The sequence below is a fragment of the Rhineura floridana genome, chromosome 3, assembly GCF_030035675.1.
Source record: "Rhineura floridana isolate rRhiFlo1 chromosome 3, rRhiFlo1.hap2, whole genome shotgun sequence".
NCBI classification, from domain to species: Eukaryota; Metazoa; Chordata; class Lepidosauria; order Squamata; family Rhineuridae; genus Rhineura; species Rhineura floridana.
The window spans coordinates 11,706,107-11,726,881 of NC_084482.1; positions in this window are offsets into that span (position 1 = coordinate 11,706,107).

Sequence of the window (20,775 nt, forward strand, 5' to 3'; positions counted from 1 at the left end):
TCCTGCAACTTGAGCCATTATTCCATGTCCTGCACTCTTGGACGATCAAGAAGAGATCCCGGCCCTTCTCTGTGTGACAACCTTTCATGTACTTGAAGAGCGCTATCAGATCTCCCCTCAGTCTTCTCTTCTCTGGGTTAAACATGCCCAGTTCTTTCAGTCTCTCCTCATAGGGCTTTGTTTCCAGTCCCCTGATCATCCTTGTTGCCCTCCTCTGAACCTGTTCCAGTTTGTCTGCATCCTTGAAGTGCAGAGACCAGAACTGGACGCAGTACTCAAGATGAGGCCTAACCAGTGCTGAATAGATGGGGAACTAATACTTCACGCAATTTGGAAACTACTGTTAATGTAGCCTAATATAGCATTTGCCTTTTTTGCAGCCACATCACACTGTTGGGTCATATTCAGCTTGTTATCAACCACAATTCCAAGATCCTTCTCGCATGTCGTATTGCTCAGCCAAGTATCCCCCATTTGATCTGTGCATTTGGATTCTTTTTCCTAAGTGTAGAACTTTGCATTAATCCCTGTTGAATTTCATTCTGTTGTTTTCAGCCCAATGCTCCAGCCTATCAAAGTCCCTTTGAATTTTGTTTCTGTCTTCCATGGGACTGAAGGTAGAGCCTGACACTTACTTTATGCCTTCTACGTTAAATTTTACCCTTGTAGTCCCCTTTAGTACCACTATGCGTGTGTGTGTATTGTATTGTATGTATTTTAATTGTATTTTATGTATTTTAATTTATTTTAATGTTTTTGTGATTTTATTGTTTACAATTTTATTATGTACATGTTTGATTTTATTTTTGTAAGCCGCTCTGAGTGCCCTATTATAGGGTAGAAGGGCGGGATAGAAATATTTTAAATCAATCAATCAATATTAGCTGTGCCCCCCAATTTTGTATCATCTACAAATTTGATAAGCATGCTCTGTATCTCCTCATCCAAGTCATTAATAAAAATGTTGAAGAGCACTGGGCCCAGGACCAAGCCCTGTGGTACCCCACTCGTTACTTCTGCCCAGTTTGAGAAGGAACCATTGATAAGCACTCTGAGTACGATTCTGGAGCCAGCTGTGGATCCACCTGATAGCTGTTCCATCCAGCCCACATTTACCTAGCTTGATAATCAGAATATCATGGGGCACTTTGTCAAAAGCTTTGCTGAAGTTGAGATATATTATGTCCACAGCATTCCCACTGTCTACAAGGGAGGTTAACCGATCAAAAAATGAGATAAGATTAGTTTGGCAGGATTTGTTCTTCATAAATCCATGTTGGCTCCTAGTAATCACTGCATTGTTTCCAAGGTGTTTACAGATTGACTACTTTATAATCTGCTCCAGAGTTTTTCCAGGGCTTGGTGTTAGGCTGACTGGTCTGTAGTTCTCCAGTCTACAGCCTTTGGGCTTTCTCCAGTATCTGCTTGTCCAGGATTGCCAGTTGGACATTTGAAAATTCTTTAATTTCTCAGAATTATCTGGTGGCAGAAAGTGCAGCTTGCAACCTCCCCTCCAGAGTCCCATGATACCCCCCACCCCTTCCATGCAGCCAGGTATTTTGCAAAGGCATCTGCATATAGAGTTATGTGGAAAATGAATCACCATTTTGGACATCTGGAGTTGCATCAGGCTGTGATCCAAGCACACCATCCTCCAACACAGAGAACATCTACAGATTTTTTTTCCCTATTCAGTCCCTGGGAGGGACATTTGAACTCAACAATTTCTTTGCTAGAACAGACTGAAGGCCTATCTAATCCAGCACCCACAGTGGTGAGCCAGATATGTTTAAAAGCTCACAAGTACTGACAGCTGAATAGTTTGCTGCTGTTTGTTTCCAGGTCTCTAAAAACAGTGTGAAAAGAGAAGACAGAGGGAAATTGCCATCTTGCAGCCCAGTCCTTGTTTACTAAGAAGTAAGTGCTGCTCAATATTAAGTACAGTCATATCTCAGTTAACAAATCCTCCAGGAAAGATGCTCCTTTTAACAAAGCCTTTTTTGGGGGTGGGGGGGGCCTGAGGGGGCATACTCTCTGACATAGTCAGAATGTGGCTGGTCTACTGGATTGCGGCTGCTGCAGGCAGTTCTCTCAGCGTGACTGGAATGGCGCTCATTGTAAGGTGGCACAGACACCTCCACAGTAAACAGTGCTTCGGGTGCCCTGAAAACACTGTTTACTGCAGACATGTCTGCTCGAGTGTAGGGGAGGATGGCGGAGAGAGAGAGAAACCAAGCACGGGGGGAGTGATGGCTGCTCCTTGCCTGCCTGCTCCAGTGTATGACAGGAGAACTGTGCTCAAAGCTTTAGAGTGCTGTAGCAATGTGTTACATGATAAAAGAAAAAAACAAACAAGGCAGGCATCTCTAGATACATTTTGGAAGAAGCCTTCAAGTGGTCTGTATGCAAGGCTTACCTGACCTGATTGTTTCATTTCAGACATGCCTATTGTTAGTTTTGAATAAAAAGTTACCTGGAATATATTGAACTGCCCTTCTTTTTTGTGGTGTAGGAACTTATCCCTATTCTTTCCATGTTATTTACCTCTAGTACCAGAAATAATGTCCAGGCATGCATGTGCTTCATTAACTGAGGTATTACTGTAGATTTTTAGTGTGGCGTTACTGCTCGATTGATTGATTGATTGAAACTTTATTTTTACCCCACCCTTTTTCCAAACTGGAACTCAGGGCGGCTTACAAATAAAACTACGTGTAGTTAAAAACATAGAAAAACATACAATTAAAATGCAATTAAACTATGCACAACCTAAAAACCATAAAAGGCACTTAAAAATCTAAAAACAATTTAAAATAATTCAGATAATATAAAACATGAAAACAAGCCTTGTAAAGCCCAATCCTAAACACCTTCTATCCCAAAAGCCTGTCGGAATAAAAAAGTCTTTACTTGTCGATGGAAGGATGGCAAGGAGGGGGCCATTCGTGCCTCCCTAGGAAGGGAGTTCCAGAACTTAGGAGCAGCCACCGAGAAGGCCCTATCTTGCGTCCCGACCAGTCGCACTTGTGAGGGTGTTAGGACTGAGAGAAGGGCCTCTCCTGAAGATCAGGGCCCGGGCAGGCTCGTATGACTAGTGGTACTTTAATTATGATTGCTATTGTTGGTTTTACGGTGTGGATTTGAGCTGGAAGTCAGGGGAGGGGATTGTTCTACTGAATTCTCTCCTCAATCAGGGGTGCCTGTTGTCAATGCTGCTTCTTTGGGTATCTGTGACTCCTGTGTCTTTAATATGTAATCCCAGTCTCACTGCTGCAGCCAGGTGGAGTGGCTGTTGATGAAGATCAGGTTGGGGAACCTGAGGCCCGCCAGATGTTGCAGGACTCCAGCTCCTGTCAGCCTCAACCAGCAAAGCCAAAGGTCAGGGATTATGGAAGCTGGAGTTCAGCAACATCCGGAGGGCCACAGGCTCCCCACCCCTGATGAAAATAGTTCTGAGAAGAAAGAACTAAATGGCAGTTGGTTCCTCCCAGCCAGGCCAGTGGAACAAACCTCACCGTCTCAATTCACAGATGCAGCCGGGCAGAATAGATGCTGATGGAGGGCCTGTGTCACTCCAGATAGCAGGAAGGAGCTCATTGCTCCATGGCAGAAGAGCATGCTTTGCAGGTTCAGTCTGACGCCACTGCCTCTCTGAGCAAAGGTTTTCACTATGAGGGATGGGGAAGAAATTTGGTTTTGTTTGCATTGCAGTGAGAAACTACCTGATTTGCACTTCTTGAACCAACATGCAAACTGAAACACTACTGTATTATCCTTTGAAATTCCCACTTCCCCAAATTTTGTGATTCGGTTTTGCAACCTAACATTGTCTACAAAAAATGCATATCTTACGGGAAAGTGTGCATAAAAATGCATTTATTAGTGAAACATGCAAAACTGCATTATATTACGAGGAAAGTGCTTGCAAAAATGTGCATAGTCAAAACTGCATATAAAATGTGTTTATTAGGAGAATTTAGCTTGAAAATGCTGACAGTTTTTCATAAGGACTTTTTAAAAAATGCTAATTGCAGTGGAACTGAATTTAAGATTGGAAAAAATGAGAAACAAAGAAAGTGAAATTAAGAGTTGCCCATCCTTACTAATGCCAACTTGGATCTTGGGGAGCTGCTACCAAAGTAGACAGTACTCACCTAGATAGCCCAATAGTCTGAGTATGAGGCAGCTTCATATGTTCATCTGCAGGTAAGAATTCGTATGATTCTCCATACCAAAATAAGAAAAAAAATCCTGCACATAGAAAACTGTTAGATAAAAGAGGCTTTATTTTCTCCTTGACGTACCAGATTTCTCTGTAAAGGAATGTGCATGTGTCCGTCCCATGGGAGAGCATTCCATGATGTGAGCCCCCAGCCACAGTCTGTGAAGTGAATCAGTCATGGCACAGGTTCTCCACCTCCTCTCCTGTTTGTGAGAACGAGGCCTTAATTGCACTCAACTGAGATTATTCCAAATGGACACTTTACCACTAAAATTGTAACCTTTCCAAATAGACACATGATGCCACAACATCTGCATGCCTTGTACAAAAAGGCTTTTTACAACAGCATGCCAGAAGTCAAAAATCTCGTAAGAAAGACACCTGGCTGGCTTTACTGCAAATCAAAAGAGCTTTTAGATTTCAAAGCACTGCATACACTAACCACTATTTTGTGGTTTTCAAAGAAGCAAATGCCAAGCAGATGGCTTTGTAATTTTTCATCTTTTCTAAACATGCTGAGGCTACTGGTACCAGATGATTCATATTACCACTATATGCTGGGCAAGAGTAGGTTTTTGTTTTCCATGTGCTTTTGAGGTGAAGGTCCAGCCTGTTCTGAGCTGCATTCACATTTGCTTTTTTAATTCCTAGATTACAACAACAGTACCTCAACCTTAATTACTTTGCTGTTTATAATATATATATATATATATATATAAAATGTGTCCCCATTTTCTTTTAACCGAAATGAAAGTTGTGGGCAGGGCCATCCTAAATAAGAAGACCGGTGGAACTTATGCTGGTTTAAATGCTAATATAGCAACAAAAACAGCAGTCACAGCAAAATAACAGCAGTAAAATCCCCCAACCCGCAAGCAGCAGAAAACAAGTACATAACCAGAACCAAAATCAAAAGACGTATAGGAGTAGCATACAGAATTCTGTGGTGATTAGACATGTTTTCTTCCAAGATGAAAATCATGCTAAGAAGACTATTATGGCTATCCCAGACCCCCTTACTTGAGAAAAAGGGGGCTGCTGTTTTGGGAACTGTTGGGAGACTGAACCTGCAGTCTAGAAGGTATGAAAGAAGCTCCCTTTGATCCCAGACTTATTTCATAACCTACTCTTTGTCCATTATTTAACAGCCGTAAGGACTAGAAACATGTTTTGTGAATCAGATAGACACTTTGCTATTTCTTTAAAAACATCAAGTTGTGCAATGTGACATGGGCAACAAGCACAGCCTTCAATAGGGTTATTTATTTTTTCATTATATTTATTTATTACATTTATACTCCGCCTTTCTTTTCATGATAGAAACCCAAGGCAGCTTACATATGGTTCCCAGGCAGTCTCCCATCCAGTCACTGACCAGACCTGACCCTGCTTAGCTTCAGCAGGGAGTTGGCCTTATGTGCCTTCAGACCATAACCTTTGTCACTTACTACAAAAAAAATGCCTCAAAGCAACTTACATTTTTTTAAAAGCATACATATTGCTGTTCACAGTGGGCTAATGTGAATTTAGCATTTCCCTGCCCTATTCAGGTTAATATGGGGACCGTTAGAGACGAAGATTTTCAGTGTGTGTCATTGGGCAGGTAATCTCATCTCAACTTTTCCTTATACGCTAAAATTTGACTCTTCCATTTTTCAATTACAGTCTAGCTTGCTGCTATAACACCAGCCAAAACTGTTTTGGGAACAGAAGAGTTTTGCTCACTGCTGTAATGGATTAAAACATGCTTTGAAAGGACAAGTTCCAAAAGGGGACTATATTTTAAGAGTTTTAAAATAGAACAAAAGGACCGGCTCATTCAGGAGCTCATCTAAACGACAGGAGGAGGTTTGCTAAAGCCTTAAAAAGACACTATTGCCGTTCTTTGCCACTAACATAAAATATCGCTCTCTCAAAGCCCTGAAAGACCCTATTTAGTTCTGCAGTGTGACACTCCATGACTATAAAAATGGACTTTATGGCCAGCAACCAATGGAAATTTTAGTACCAAGAGGGCAAGAAAAATGAAGAGGGATTGAGTCTGGCAGAAGGACGCTGTTCTGATGCCGGAATCCTCTTTAACCAAGCATCCATGTATGGAAGTAACTAAACCACAATATGTACACTCTTTTTTACATTTGTTTGATCCATAGGGAAGGCCTAACAGCCGCAAAGAGCATTTCCAGTCAAAATGTCCTGTACTCTTTTTACAGTTTAGCAGGAGAGTAAGGTGGGGGAAAGTGGTGGTAGCTAATTTTATGTATAAGTACCTGAAGGGCTGTCACATAGAGGAGGGTACAGATTTGTTCTCTGCTGCCCCAGAGGGTAGGACTAGGTCTAATGGTTTTAAGTTGCAGGAGCGTAGATTCAGATTGGACATTAGAAGGAACTTCTTGACAGTAAGGGCAGTTCGGCAATGGAACCGACTGCCTAGGGAGGTGGTGGGATCCCCTTCGCTGGATGTCTTCAAGCAGAGGCTGGACAGCTATCTGCGGGAGAAGCTCTAGCTGTGGATTTCCTGCTGTGAGCAAGGGGTTGGACTCGATGGCCTGCAAGGCCCCTTCCAACTCTATGATTCTATGAATGGTAAAAGAAACAACTGAGAATCATGATGATAATGATGATGCTTGTTTGCATGATTTCCCCATTTTTGGCACCATCAATATGACTGAAGATGACCACTGCATTTATCCAGATAAATAAGGACTCTCCAACACATAAACAAGATCAAGATATTATTCAGCATGATACAATAACACATCTACAATTCTCTAAAATAGTACAACAATTATATACAGCCATTTAGCATGGAGGCTGACACATGGTTTTACTTTGATGGGGCAGGGCACATCTATTTTTAACATTTCAACAAGTGGAGTTTCCTCCATTGCTGCACCTCCTGATCAAGGGAAAATTCACCTGTTCAATTTCGGCACACTATGCAGCCATTAAACAAATCGAACCCCACCAGGGGGGGAAGGTGGCAATCCTATATTGCACATGGAACACAGAATTCCCCTTAGCAACCGCTATAATAAAATGCATCCACTCTTGCTGTGTTTGCAGAATGTCAAAGTGTAGGTTCCTTAACAGCTTGATCATTCATACCGTCTAACCTTTCTTGAAGCCCTTCTTTGCAGAAAGTTTCATTTAAATAGCTCAACCCCGACAGTTTCTTTCACAGTGCTCCAATATCATTAGAACGACCTTTCCAAACACAAACTGAAGAAGATGCTAATAAAATAAAAATGGATTTATTTTGCCATAGTGCACCCATTCACTAATAGACAATTTGCTATCTTTCTTAAGGACTGAGATTTTTCCTGACTGCAGAAACTCTCATACTTCACAATGTTTAATCTCAAAGCTTCTCTACCACCTCCACTTTGCCAGGGGGGCAGGGAACCTCTGGGCTGAGGGGGCAAATGTGGCCCTCCAGGTTTCTCTCTCTGGCCCTCAGAACTCTCTAAAGGCCAGACCTCCTCCCTAGCCACACTCCCTTCCCCAGGCTACACCCTTCCCCAGCTTTGCTCCACAGATTCCTGCTTGAGTGTTTTTGCCTAGCTGGAATGTGCCCTTGAGCTCTGATCATGACGCTTGCTTGCATGCGTGGCTATGATGTCAGCGCCTTTGACAGCTTCTTGAAAGTCCAGACTAAAACCCGGAGCAGATTCACTGCCCCACTGACATTGGGGCCACCTGTCTCCACTCTGTGTGTGTATAGAAACGGTGCAACTATGCAAAGGTACAATTTATACAAACTGCTCCACCCATTTGTACCTCTGGCCCTGCCCATCGCTGGGCCGTGGCCCTTGAAAGGCTGCTTAGAAGGAAAAGTGACCCTCCAGCTGACAAAGGTTCGTCACCTCAGACTTGTGCCATAAATGGTGGTGATGGTCGGGAGAGATTTTAAAAGAAAAGGCATCCCCATCAGGATGGATGAGGGGCAGAAGAAGGGTCAGGAAGAGAAATTCAGGGAGACATCTGCCCATGCTAATTGTGGGAAGCTTTTACCTAAAATTAACGGAATGCTTTTAAGGGCATGCTACAAGGGTTGCCCCTCTGTTCTTCTCTTTTTTTAGCAATGCGCCTGCACCTTTAATAGGCAGCCTAAGTGGTCAAAATTAAGCAGATGAAGCGTTTCATGGCAAGAAGATAAACTGGGTGGGAAAACTTTGCCTGGTAAATTTCTGCTGGTTGGACTATTGGAAATGCGTAGGATCAAGGCCAAAAGAAAAAGGTGGCAACATATACACTGTACCACAGTTATCAAGGGGTGCATAAATTCAGTGTTCTTCAAAACAGGGGAGGGACCTGAGGCTACTATCTCAAGAGGAAAGAAAATGTCTAATACGGAGACAAAAAAAAAAAAAAAGGAAAAGCAGCAAGGGACATTGATGCCAAGAGGCGAGGAACTTTACAAGAGGCTATGATGAAATGTTATGACCTAAGAGGGTCAACTAGTGGCCAGTAGCTGGCAATACAGCACTCACTTGGATTTGCCTCACACAAAAAATAAACAGGGTAGGAGGCACACTTACTGTTCTGCCGGTTCCAGTGCATCTCCACCTCTCTTCCCTGAAAACGGGCACATGATGCTAGTGAAACCCCACCCCTTTCTAGTATAAAACCTGTTGGGATCAGCTTGAGTGGGTTTTCTTTAAATCACTTCAAAGAGATTTCACAACTGATCGGCAGATCAACCCATTCCTCCTCCAGGAGTGGCCAATGGAAACTCTTTGCTGTAGGTGACTAGTGTGGTCACAGCCACAGTGGTTACCATTCTACAAACCTGAAGCGGGTGGGAGAAGACCTTTGTTAGACCAGCTAGTGCAGCAGAGAGCAAGCTTTCAAGCCACACAGGATTCTTTCTCCTGTGGGATGTTCAGGAAAATAATGCTGCTCTGCAGGGATGGTATCCACATTGTCTTCTTGCAAGCAGCCGTCTAGGTTGGGGTCAGTCAGGGGCCATAGAGTTCTGGCTGACTCAGCTTGGCCTCAACTCAGAGCTGGCCCTACTGTTAGTCAGAGTAAGGTAACTGCCTGAAGCATCAGATGTTGGGCAGGAGGAGGGAGTAGCAATGTGCCACACAGCCTGCCCCCCCCGTGCCCTATGCTTGCCTGCTCCCGCCAAGTGCATTTGAGGATACTGACCTACATCACCAGTGTTATCTACACCCTGCACTCCCCAGGGACTCATTGGAGTTGTAGTTTTGTGAGGGGAACTAAGATCTAAGCCAAGCTTTGACAACCAGAGACCCTCCAGATGTTTTGAACTACAATTCCCATCAGCACCAGCCTGGTCTAAAGTCACCCAAATTTCAAGTCCCAGATCTTTTTGGGAGATGACGTGGCAACTATATGGATATAAATCTGATCTGTTTGTAGTACAGAGTACAACTCAGCTACAGTCTTTCTAAGTGCTTGCAGTACAGAGTAGAGCCATTCATGAATTGCTTGCTAGGCTGGTGTTTCCCCTTCCTGTAATGTTCTTCCTGGGAGGCAGGGGGTAAAACCTCCCAGAGGCCCTTAGCCCTTCAAAAGTCAGTGGAAAGGACAGGGGGCTAGACTGACAATGTTAACCTTCTGCTCTGCAGTCCCAAGGCAACTGGCATTGGGCCGTTTAGCTACCTTTCCGCTAGGGAGGAGGAAAGCAAGTTTCCTGCAGTTCCTCATTCTCTGGTTGATGGATGGGGTCTGGTTGGTGTTCCTCTTGTCATGATTTTCCTGGGAGGAGGGGACACAACCTCCCAATGGCCCTTAGACCTGTGACTGATAGATGGGGCTAAAGTGTGCCTTCCTGTGTGCCATCTCCAAGGGCAGCCCTACATATAATGCTTGGCTGCAGTAGGGCAAGAGATGGTAACTGCTCTGTCAAGCTGCTCAGATGACTTTAGCTCCTCCTCTGCCTGAACTCCATTTAAGCTGCCCAGTGCTGGATTAACCATTAAGCAAAATAAGCACGTGTTTAGGGCACCAAGGGAAGGGGGGCACCACGGAGTTTTTCCCCCAGCTGTCATGCCCCTAACTCTCAACTCTTTCACTGCCACACTCCACTTTAGTTGAATTTTTTGTAATTCTCCTTATCTGCCGTGTTCGACTTTAATCTGAATTGTGAGAGGAGAGGTGTGCAAAGAAATAGCGGACAGATTTTCTTTTCTAAGTGATGTGCCAAATAATGTCACTTCGTCTACTGAAACTGAAAGGTACTCTCAGTGTTCTCAAAAGCTAATTGATGCTTACCCAGAGGACTTGGACACTAATCTCTCTGCAGAGCTTGAGCAGTTTCACTCGTATGTGCGCCATAAGTTCAGTGCAACAAAAACTGTAAAAACCAGATTCAGTCATGCTGAACTTTACAAAATAATTTTAGAAGACAAAATGGAGTGTGCGTTTCCAAATGTAGACATTGCCTTGCGTATATTTTTAACATTAACGGTCACAAATTGCACAGCTGAGCATTCATTTTCTCAGCTCAAGCATATTAAAAATCCCAACAGAACAACTATGCGACAAAACAGGCTGGATGCCTTGTCTCTGCTAAGTATAGAAGCAGATTTGTTACGCCAGATTAGTTTCGAGGACTTGATCAAAGGCTTTGCAATTAAAAAATCTAGGAGAAATCTTTTTAAAGTATAAATTAAGTTATAAGTAGGCAACAATGTCAATAAGCATTATTTTGCATCTTTTGATCCATGTATGCTGAAATGCTATGTATCTTCAAGGTTAGAAAGCAATGGAATAAAAGATGTTTTGTTTCGTGCAAATAATGGTATTTCTCCATTAGAATATCTTTTTTTTAAATTGTCCACCAACATCGATTTCTGTAGAAAGAGGATTTTTAAAATTGAAAAGTATGTTCTCAAGATCACATAATTTCAGTAGAGATAATATCAGATCTTATTTTGCCTTATAATCTTTGGGAGGGTGATTAAAAATCATTTTCAATAAATTTTTGTATTTGCATTTTCCCCTTATAACAATTTTATTAAGAAATGCATAAAACAGTGTTGAAAATTTGCATTTTTTCTGTTGCCCTAGTTATAAGTAAATAATTTGCTTATATTGCTTACTGCTATTTAGTGTTAAATAAAATAAAATAAAAAGTTTTTATTTAATATAGTTGTGGGGTCTGGCCTGGAAGAAAACTGAATTTTCAATCTCTTATTTCACCTTCAGCACTTATTGGGTATTAATGTCTTGTCAGTTAAGCAATGGAAGGGCCGAGGGGGGCACCATTGCTGTGCTGTGCATAGGGCATCAGTTGGCCTTAATCTGGCCCTGAAGCTGCCCATCACAAGAATGTTATAACTTTAAGAACAGGTGCCTGTGTTTATTTGATTTTCCCTCTTCCCTCTCCATCCCTTTTTTCCTTGCATGTCATGTCTTTTAGATTGTAAACTTGTAGGCAGGGAGTTCCTTGATTGTTATTGATCTTTCAGCAAGCTGCTCTGGGAGCCTTTTTTAGTTTTAAAAAAGAGGAGGTAAAAATGCTTTAAATACATAAATCACACGTAGATGTACAAACATTATTTAGCTTCTGCAAATGAAGCCCCTCTGAGCATTCCATCCTCAAAGCTCTATAACTGCCACCTTGGTGACAGTATTTGTGTCAGCAGCTGATGAAGGTGGAAGCCAAAACGTTTTAGTAGTACAATAAAAACCTCAGTTTTATTAACCACAATCACGTGTGTGTGTACGTACACACACACACACGGAGGGAGAGTGTGTCCTTGAAGCCTTTTTCTCCATCATGTTCCTCAATATTTTCTTCCCTTTGGATTTCTTGAGGGCTTCAAATTTCATGTCATGCACCCTAGATTTCTGTTCAAGGAGGATAAGGCTATCAATGGTTGATAGTTATGATTGTTATACTACCCCCAGGATCAGAGGCAATGCACCTCTGAATACTGGTGGCTGGGGAACATAAATGGGAAGAGTGGTATCCTACTTGTGGACTTCCCGTAGGCATCTGGTTGGCCGCTGTAAGAAGAAGAAGCTGGACTAGATGGACCACTGGTCTGATCCAGTAGGGCTCTTCATAGGTTCTTATGGTGTTGCACTCATATCCTACTTGTCAACTTTCCCATCGACATCGGCATGTCCACTAAAGGAATAGGATGGTGAATTAGAAGGGCCTTTGTTCTGCTTTTAGAACTGCTAGAAACTTCATTTCACATTCAACCAATAAGCTTGACCCCACAGCTGACTTCATAATACTGCTGTTATGTGATGTCACTGGTAGCCTAGCAGACTACCAAATACTGACCAGCAGCATAACTTAAAAGGGTACTAAGGACCAGGTAGATCCTTGGAAATAGATGGGTATTGACAGATATTGACCAGGTCACCATTTTGAGAGGGCAAGACTAACAATTCCCACCCACCCATTTTTTTAGGCTACATACGATTCTTCTCCAAGAACAAGTATATTTCTGGCGATATAAACATTTAAATGGACTTACATAATTGCCTTGCATACCAAAGACACAAATCCCTCTTCTTTATTTTGTTTAAGCGTGGATGATAATCCTGTGTTGTACACACCTTTCAATCTGGCTGGATCAGAGAGAGAGAGAGGAGTCAGCAAAACCCTGTCTGGGATCACCTACCCTCCGGGAACGGTCGCCTGCCGTTTTGTAAGCAACTTTCTGCTGTACTATTATCAAAGAGTAGGTACCTGAACTTCCTTGTTGCCATCTTCCTTCCTTGGGCCTTTTTCCTTTTTTATGATGTCTCTTAGGCTGCTTCCAGACTCTCATTATTTTTGGGTGGGATTCAATCACATACCAGCAACTTTAGGTTGTGCCATTATACTTGGTCAGGAAGTTTTGAGCAACAAACCCACTTCCCCAAAAGATCAGACTTTTTGTGATGAGGAAAGTGATGGGGAAATGCACTGGAAAATGTGCAATAAGCCTTGCTTTGACACATCATACAACCTCTCCACAAACAGATCAGAGAGAATACTCCACAAGTGGCTGACATCGTCTGGTCTCCCCACAAACAAATAAGAATGACTGCTTGATAAACGGGCCATTTGGAAGCGCTCTTAGCTTGTAAAGAATTATCTTAAATTGTAAATTATACCTTACGTGTGTGTGGCAACAAAGCAGTATATACTAAAATAGGGGGGAAATAAATAATACGTATAACAGCAGATTGGCCAGCAGCAATTAATAGGCTGATTTCCATGCTAGGAAACGCATCATCTGCTGTCTTCTGCAGATCAAACTCCAAGAGCAGGCAGTGCCAATTTTTCCTGGTTGGCTGGCAATGGTGATTTTGAGAGTCTCTCATTCCAAAAAGCCATGGCCTTCAGCTGGTTACGCCCTGTATTCTTGGTCAGTGCTTCAGCATTTGGATGTTCATGCTTCAGATATTGAGCTTATGAATTTATGTGTGTGTGTCAACTTGTTAGTATATGCTTCCATGCAGAGCTTGGAAAAGTTACTTTTTTGAACTACAATTTCCATCAGCTCCAGCCAGCACATGCTGGCTGGGGCTGATGGGAGTTGTAGTTCAAAAAAGTAACTTTTCCAAGCTCTGCTTCCATGTAACATGGGCCTCAGTCAGGCCAGTATTAAATCTCCAACTAGATAGAGCACTGGTGTGATCCAGTACAGCAGATCTTTAGGCACAGCATCACAAGGTCTTTTTGTATGAGCCACCAAAGCCTCTGTCAACGGTGTGTGAGCCTTTGCACAGCCCTTCCATAAGGCTCTTTTCAGTAACTTTGGCGTCCAACGCTTCCCAAACTTCAGACAGCTTGCTTTCAGACTGTATAGGAGTCTGAAAGAACTATCTTCTCTTGGGATCCCACATCCTGTGTTTCTGCATGAGTCACTTGTTCTGGGCATGCTTCCTCTGCGGGAAGGTAATCCTATTGCATCTCTGCACAGAGTAACAGAATGGTCTTGTCCGACCCGATGCACAGTTGTGGCAGAGGACTGGATTGTGTCATATTATTTAGTCACTAGGTGGCACTGGACTTAGTTCTATCTGGGGTGGTCTGGAGTTTACCCCTCACGCAGCTATAGTTCCCAGCACCCTTAACACATTACAGTACCCAGGATTTTAATGTATGGTGTGTACACAGCTTGCTCCCCCCTTCAGCTTTACAGTGTGTCATTCATTCATTGTATAACAGCTAGCTAGTTGTTTTTTTAAGTGACCAATTGAAAAAGGGGGACATTTCCTCAGTCTGCACTGCCACTCAAAAGTCCACTTTCTTCACTAGACTAGCCTCCTGTTCTGAGCATTCATCTGGGCAGCCTAACAAGCACTGAATTACAAATCAATTAATGGATGGAAAGGTATAGGAGTGGGGTCATTGAAAATTTGGTTGAGTGAACACAGCCAACTTTAGCAGCTAATTTTTTAGGCAGACTTGTGTTAACAATTTGGAAAGACTGAACAGCTCTGCCTTCAAAGCTGTGTTTTCTCAAAAGAGGAATTAGGGCTGCTTCAGGGTAACCAAGGCTTTGACCATTGTCTAGGCCTGAAGCAGGGACAGAATACAAATGGAGTATTGATATATTTCTACCCAGCATTCATTTTAAAAAAAAGTATTTCTCCCCCACATGTAGAAGAATTTCCCTTTGTTCTTTTTTTAACATTATGATGTAAAATAAATTCTCAATTATCCACCCACAAAGGAGGTCACATGTTGCATCTCTGCAAGAGACAATGATTCAGGCATGCTTCCTTCCAGTTAGGAGGGCATGCAAAGAGAGGGCATATGCTCTCCCAAAAGACCAAATAAACTCTTCACAGGATACAAGTAGAAACGGTTGCCTCTGGCAATGAGTTTGCAAAATATGCCGGTATAATAATAAACTGGTGTTCATTCTATACTTAGTGAGATTCACCTTTGAGGGGCAGAAGGTAGCCCCTCCTACAACAGTGTATCCTGAGTATAGTGCTTTATATGCTTCCATGTAAATGAAAATATTATTGCACGTTTACACTAGTGGTCCTTGAGGAAGCTCTCTCTCTCACTCACACACACACACTTTTATCCTCACAACAATCCTGACGCAGGTGAAGTTGAGAAGTCCAAGGACACTGAGTGGGCATTTGAACCTGGTACTCCCTAGTCCTAATTCAACTATACTATGCCACTCTGGCTCTTCATGTTGCAACTGAAGTGAAACCTACCCTATCGTGCCTGCCCAGTGGTGTAGTGGATCAGGAATACCACTCTGGTACTTTTTTCACAGCTGCATCAATGACCTCTTCTGCTGAAGTGGTATTTCCCAGTGATGTACGCTTAGGGTGGGGAGGACAGGTCTGACGGTGCACATGATCCCTTTGTTAGCTAGGCTAGGCTCAGCCGATGACTGGCCCAAGGTTAACTTCATGGTTGACAGGGATGTGAACCCAGGTCTTCCCAGCCATAATGCAACATACTGACTGCTATGCCATCTGTTTCTAGCTCACTGTTCTATGACTGTCACTAATACGAGTATTATGGTATGTACTGCTGCTCTCTTGGAATCATGTATATTGGATCAGCTTTTGTTTGTTTGTTTTACTGTCCTTGGGGCATGGGTATAGGGGTTGTCATCATGAGCTCCTGCACTTCAAAATTTCCCACACCACTTTGCATGCCATTGGGTTGCTCGGCCTCCTCCCACAGAGGCTTATGGGAGGTGGGGGCAATGAATGTCCATGACGCAACCAGGGGTCCTTGCTACATACAAGCTCTCCATCATAACAAAAACTATTTCATTAGCAATGAATGATTTGGCCTTATTTTTGGCCTAGAAACCCAGCCTCCGTGAAAACAAAACTGTGAGCTAGATGGAGCTTATTAATTCCCTCTTGCTAAACAATCCCCTCTTGGGACACAAACACATTCCATGTCACAGACCAATTAAAACAGAACCCCAGGGATCCACTGAGCAGACAAAAGGCATCTCCCACCGTTTTCCTGCACTCTTCCCATCCCAATTCATTCCCGTTTGTAAAAGCTCTTGAAAGCTGGCTAGCACAAGGAAGCCACCTACAGTTGCCGGTTCCCATGCTGTTTGAAGCCAGCCATAAGTAATGAAGGCCCAAGCTGAGCCCCGCAATGGCAAATATTATTTCAGGAAGCATTGAGGGCAATGTCTTACACAACCCTAAATCTGTCCTAGTCTTGAACTTGCTGGGTGATGGCTGTACCATGCAGAATTCTGCGCTGAGCTATCCAAGAGAGGAGATCTATACTTCCGTGTTCCTCTTCCTTCCAGGCAGGTTATCAGGTTATGGAAGGTTCCCAGGAAGCTCCCAATGATAGGACTGCTTAGTTTCAGCCGTACAAGTGACTGGCATATGCCTTCAAGACCAGGAGACAAATCAGATGTGGAACAACCATTGAATGTTGTCAGAACATTTCTGAGACAGCTCCAGACCAAAATCTTCTCGCCATCTGTGATCCCCTCAGTCTTCACACCCAGTGTGCTGTCTATATTTTCTGCCAACTCAATTGGCCAACAGGTCTATTTTGGATTAACTATTCTACTTACAAGGGTTCCGCTGAGGTAGTGGTACTACTGCAGGGTTGCCCAAACTTTTGATTGCCTGAGGCACAAGTCTTCTCCTGGATTAAAAACCAAAACACACTTCACTCCTGCACTGATAAAGATGCCTGTAGATTTTCCCAATGAGCTCACAGAACAATGATAGGCATCCTCCTGTCAATTATAGGATAGCCTAGTTCAGTGGTTGCCAAACTTTTTGCACACAAGGACCGCTTGAAAATTGCTGAGGGACTCGGCAGACCACTAAATTATTTTTCTGCCTGTTGTAGCAATTGTAATATACTGTGCTAGATCCTGTATGATTTTTGTTGTATTTTTATTACTCATTTTGTTTCTTACACATTTTATTTATTTATAAAAGTATTTCTATACCGCCATATCATAAAACATCAGGGCAGTTGAATTTCATAGTATTCAAACTGAAATACAATAAAATACAATACAAGAAATGTAAAAAAGGAATAAAAATACAATTAAAAGCCAACAGGAATATGGATGTACCGGCTCCTGTCTTCAACTACAAATCCACAATCATGCCATGGACCACCTGAATAAAGATCGCGGACCACAGTTTGGGAATCCCTGGCCTAGTTATTTGAGATGCCTCACATCCCACCCTCTACTTTATCCTATGCTTTCTGTGGAGGAACAATGTTTCTGGCCCTCCTCCCTGCCTGCTTGCTTAGCATGAGGTGCAGCAAGGGACCCCAGGGCATCACTACACCTGCTCCTGAGATGTCACTGCCCATATTTTGGTAACAGAGAGGATCTCTCTGCTACAGTAGGCATAGACTGGACAATGCATTAATTTTGGGCAGTGCATTACTGTGTCCCAACTGTGTCCACAGTTTGGGAAATGCTTGCACTAGAGGAAGATGCCTTGCAATCAAGCTTATTTCAGTTTCCTTGATGGAAGTGTCTCTCCCCGCCTGCCTCAATCTTTTGCTAAATGTGTTTGCTGCTTCCCTTCTGGGGAAGGTCTAACCTACTCCAGTGAGGCTAATGAGCCAGAGCACAGTCGGGGGACACATGACAGAGCTGCCTTGCTGAAGCTAAGCAAGCCTGGGTCTGTACCGAGATGGAAGATTGCCTGGGAAGCCCATGTGAAAACTGTTTTAGGCCCCACCCGGACTATACTGTACATTTAAAGCACAATCTAAACAGTCATAGCTTTCCCCAAAGAATCCTGGGCACTGCAGTTTGTTAAAAGTGCTGAGAGTTGTTAGGAGACTCTCGTTCCCCCTCACAGAGTGGTTTAACAACCAAGTCCTCTTCCCTGGGAACTCTGAGAATTGTACTTCTGTGAGGACTCATAGCAACTCTCAGCATCCTGAATAGTACCCAGGATTCTTTGGGGGAAGCCATGACCCCTTAAAGTGGTATCATAGCTTTAAATGTATAGTGCGCATGGGGCCTTACATTCCACGATGGCAGAAAGGCAGGATATATATAAGACTACTGTGTAGTCTTGATTATTCTAGCTCATCAATGCACCTTCTATGCTTTGCCCAAGGAGCACGCCCATGTTGCCACTGCCTGCAGTGTAATATAAAAGCAAAAGTATTTTAAGGTAACACTTATACCCCAAGAAACGTCTCAAGCACCTTGAAAGTTTGCAGATCCTGCTCCTGCTTTGTGGAAATTCATAGGAATCTTGGAGTCTTTGCTGGTGTGAAGGTGAAAACAAGGCTGGTGAGGGCAGGGGAAAGCAGAACAAGTGGATTAGCAATTGCATGAATGGTTTGAGGGGTATGTTGAGGTAGAAGAGGGTGATGTGAATCAGGACCCTGGCAGATGGTGGTTGAAGGCCTTTGCCACCCACAATGCAATTCCAACCAGATCAGGGGCCCTGCACCTATTTGCATCAGGAGGAAAGTGCCCATATCATTCATGCGGTTGTTAATTGTATGGGAATTTGACCCTAACTTCATTTATTTATTAAATTTATACCCCGCCTTTCCTCCAAGAAAGAGCCCAGGGTGGCAAACAACACAAAAAGCACTTTAAATCATCTTAACAACAAAAGACTTAAAACATACAAAAACAAAACATCTTTAAAAACATATTAAAATAAAACATATTAAAAACATTTTTTAAAAAGCAAGTTTTAAAAAACACTTAAAAAGCAATTTCAGCACAGATGTAGAGCCTTTTAAGGTCTCTACTTAAAAGACTTGTCGAAAGAGGAGGTCTTCAGATAATAGAGATGGTGCCTGTCTAATATTTAAGGGGCAGGAACTCCCAAAGGGCAGGTGCCACAACACTAAAGGCCCACTTCCTATGTTGTGCAGAACAGACCTCCTAATGACGTGATATCTGCAGAAGGCCCTCACCTGCAGAGTGCAGTGATCAACTGGGTATATAAGGGGGTAAGACCATGATAATTGTTTGAATGGTGACACGTTTCGTTTGCCCTTAAGGTTAGGGAGACCCAGGTTCAACTCCCCAGTCAGTCACAAAGCTCACTGGCTCAGCCTTGAGCCAGTTGCTTTCCCTCTGCTTAACCTATCTCACAGGGTTATTATGAAGCTAAAAAAAGTGGGTGGAGAACATAAGAAGAGCCTGCTGGATCAGGCCAGTGGCCCATCTAGTCCAGCATCCTGTTCTCACCGTGGCCAACCAGGTGCCTGGGGGAAGCCCGCAAGCAGGACCCGAGTGCAAGAACACTCTCCCCTCCTGAGGCTTCCGGCAACTGGTTTTCAGAAGCATGCTGCCTCTGACTAGGGTGGCAGAGCACAGCCATCAATGGCTAGTAGCCATTGATAGCCCTGTCCTCCATGAATTTGTCTAATCTTCTTTTAAAGCCATTAATGGTGGCCATTATTGCGTCTTGAGGGAGCAAATTCCATAGTTTAACTATGCGCTGAGTAAAGAAGTACTTCCTTCTGTCTGTCCTGAATCTTCCAACGTTCAGCTTCTTTGAATGTCCACGAGTTCTAGTATTATGAACCATGTACTCTGCCCTGAGATCATTGGACGGAGAGATAATAGTTATAAATCCATGCACTAGTCACATCCTTCTAGACTACTGTTTTGTCCTCTATGGCTCTAGGGCTGCCTTTGAAGACTGTTCGGAATCTTCAACTAGGACAGAACACTGCCACCCAGTTGCTTGTGGGTGCCAGGCATTCAGAGCATGTGCCGCCAATTCTGTACCAGTTGCACTGGTTGTCAATATGTTTCTTGACCCAATTTAAAGTGGAGCTATTGAGCGTTATACTCCTAAACTGTTTGGGATTGTGCTACTCAAAAGACCACCTACACCTATATGAGCCAACCTGGGCATTACATATAGGTACATGGTACATATAGGTAAATGGAGAGATCCTTACAGAATACCCCATACTATCACCAACTGTGAGGTGTATTTCCACTTGGTGTGGGCCTACCTCAGTTGCGAGCACTGTGAATGAAGAGCTCAGATTCGTGGGGACCTTAACAGGACTGGACCTCAGAAACTGCATGGATCTGCTGGCCTGTATTTTGGATAATAGTTATTACAAATGGAGTTCTCACCTCACTTTAATAGTCTTTTTAGCTGTTTTGCTCATTTTCATCTGGCTAAAAGCCACTAGTCACACAATGGCTCCAATCTCCATCTGTGATGTCCAGTACCATCCATGTTCCCCCACAGATAAAAAGGGGGCCAGGATAGGATCCTCAAAATGCACACTTCTACATTTGGCCAGCAGCTGCTCTTGCAACACACAGAAGAGAAACACACATTTCCCCCCATACATCCTCTGCTTTGACAGTTAAAAGCAGCAGCACCAACCAAGTGTGGATGTAATTATGCATTCATCTGGCTGGGCTTTTCTTTTCCCAAGATGCTCAAAGCAATACCTGGTTGAAACACAACTCAATCTGTTTCACTCTTTTCTCACACTCACACACACACGAAAGGTTATGCAAGGGCTATGGGAGAGATGAGAACCCCTGGCTTGCATGTAGAAAGATTTAGGCACGACTATATGTGTATCAAAATCTCACAGAAGCAACTAATATGGTATTCAGCAGCTTTCCAAG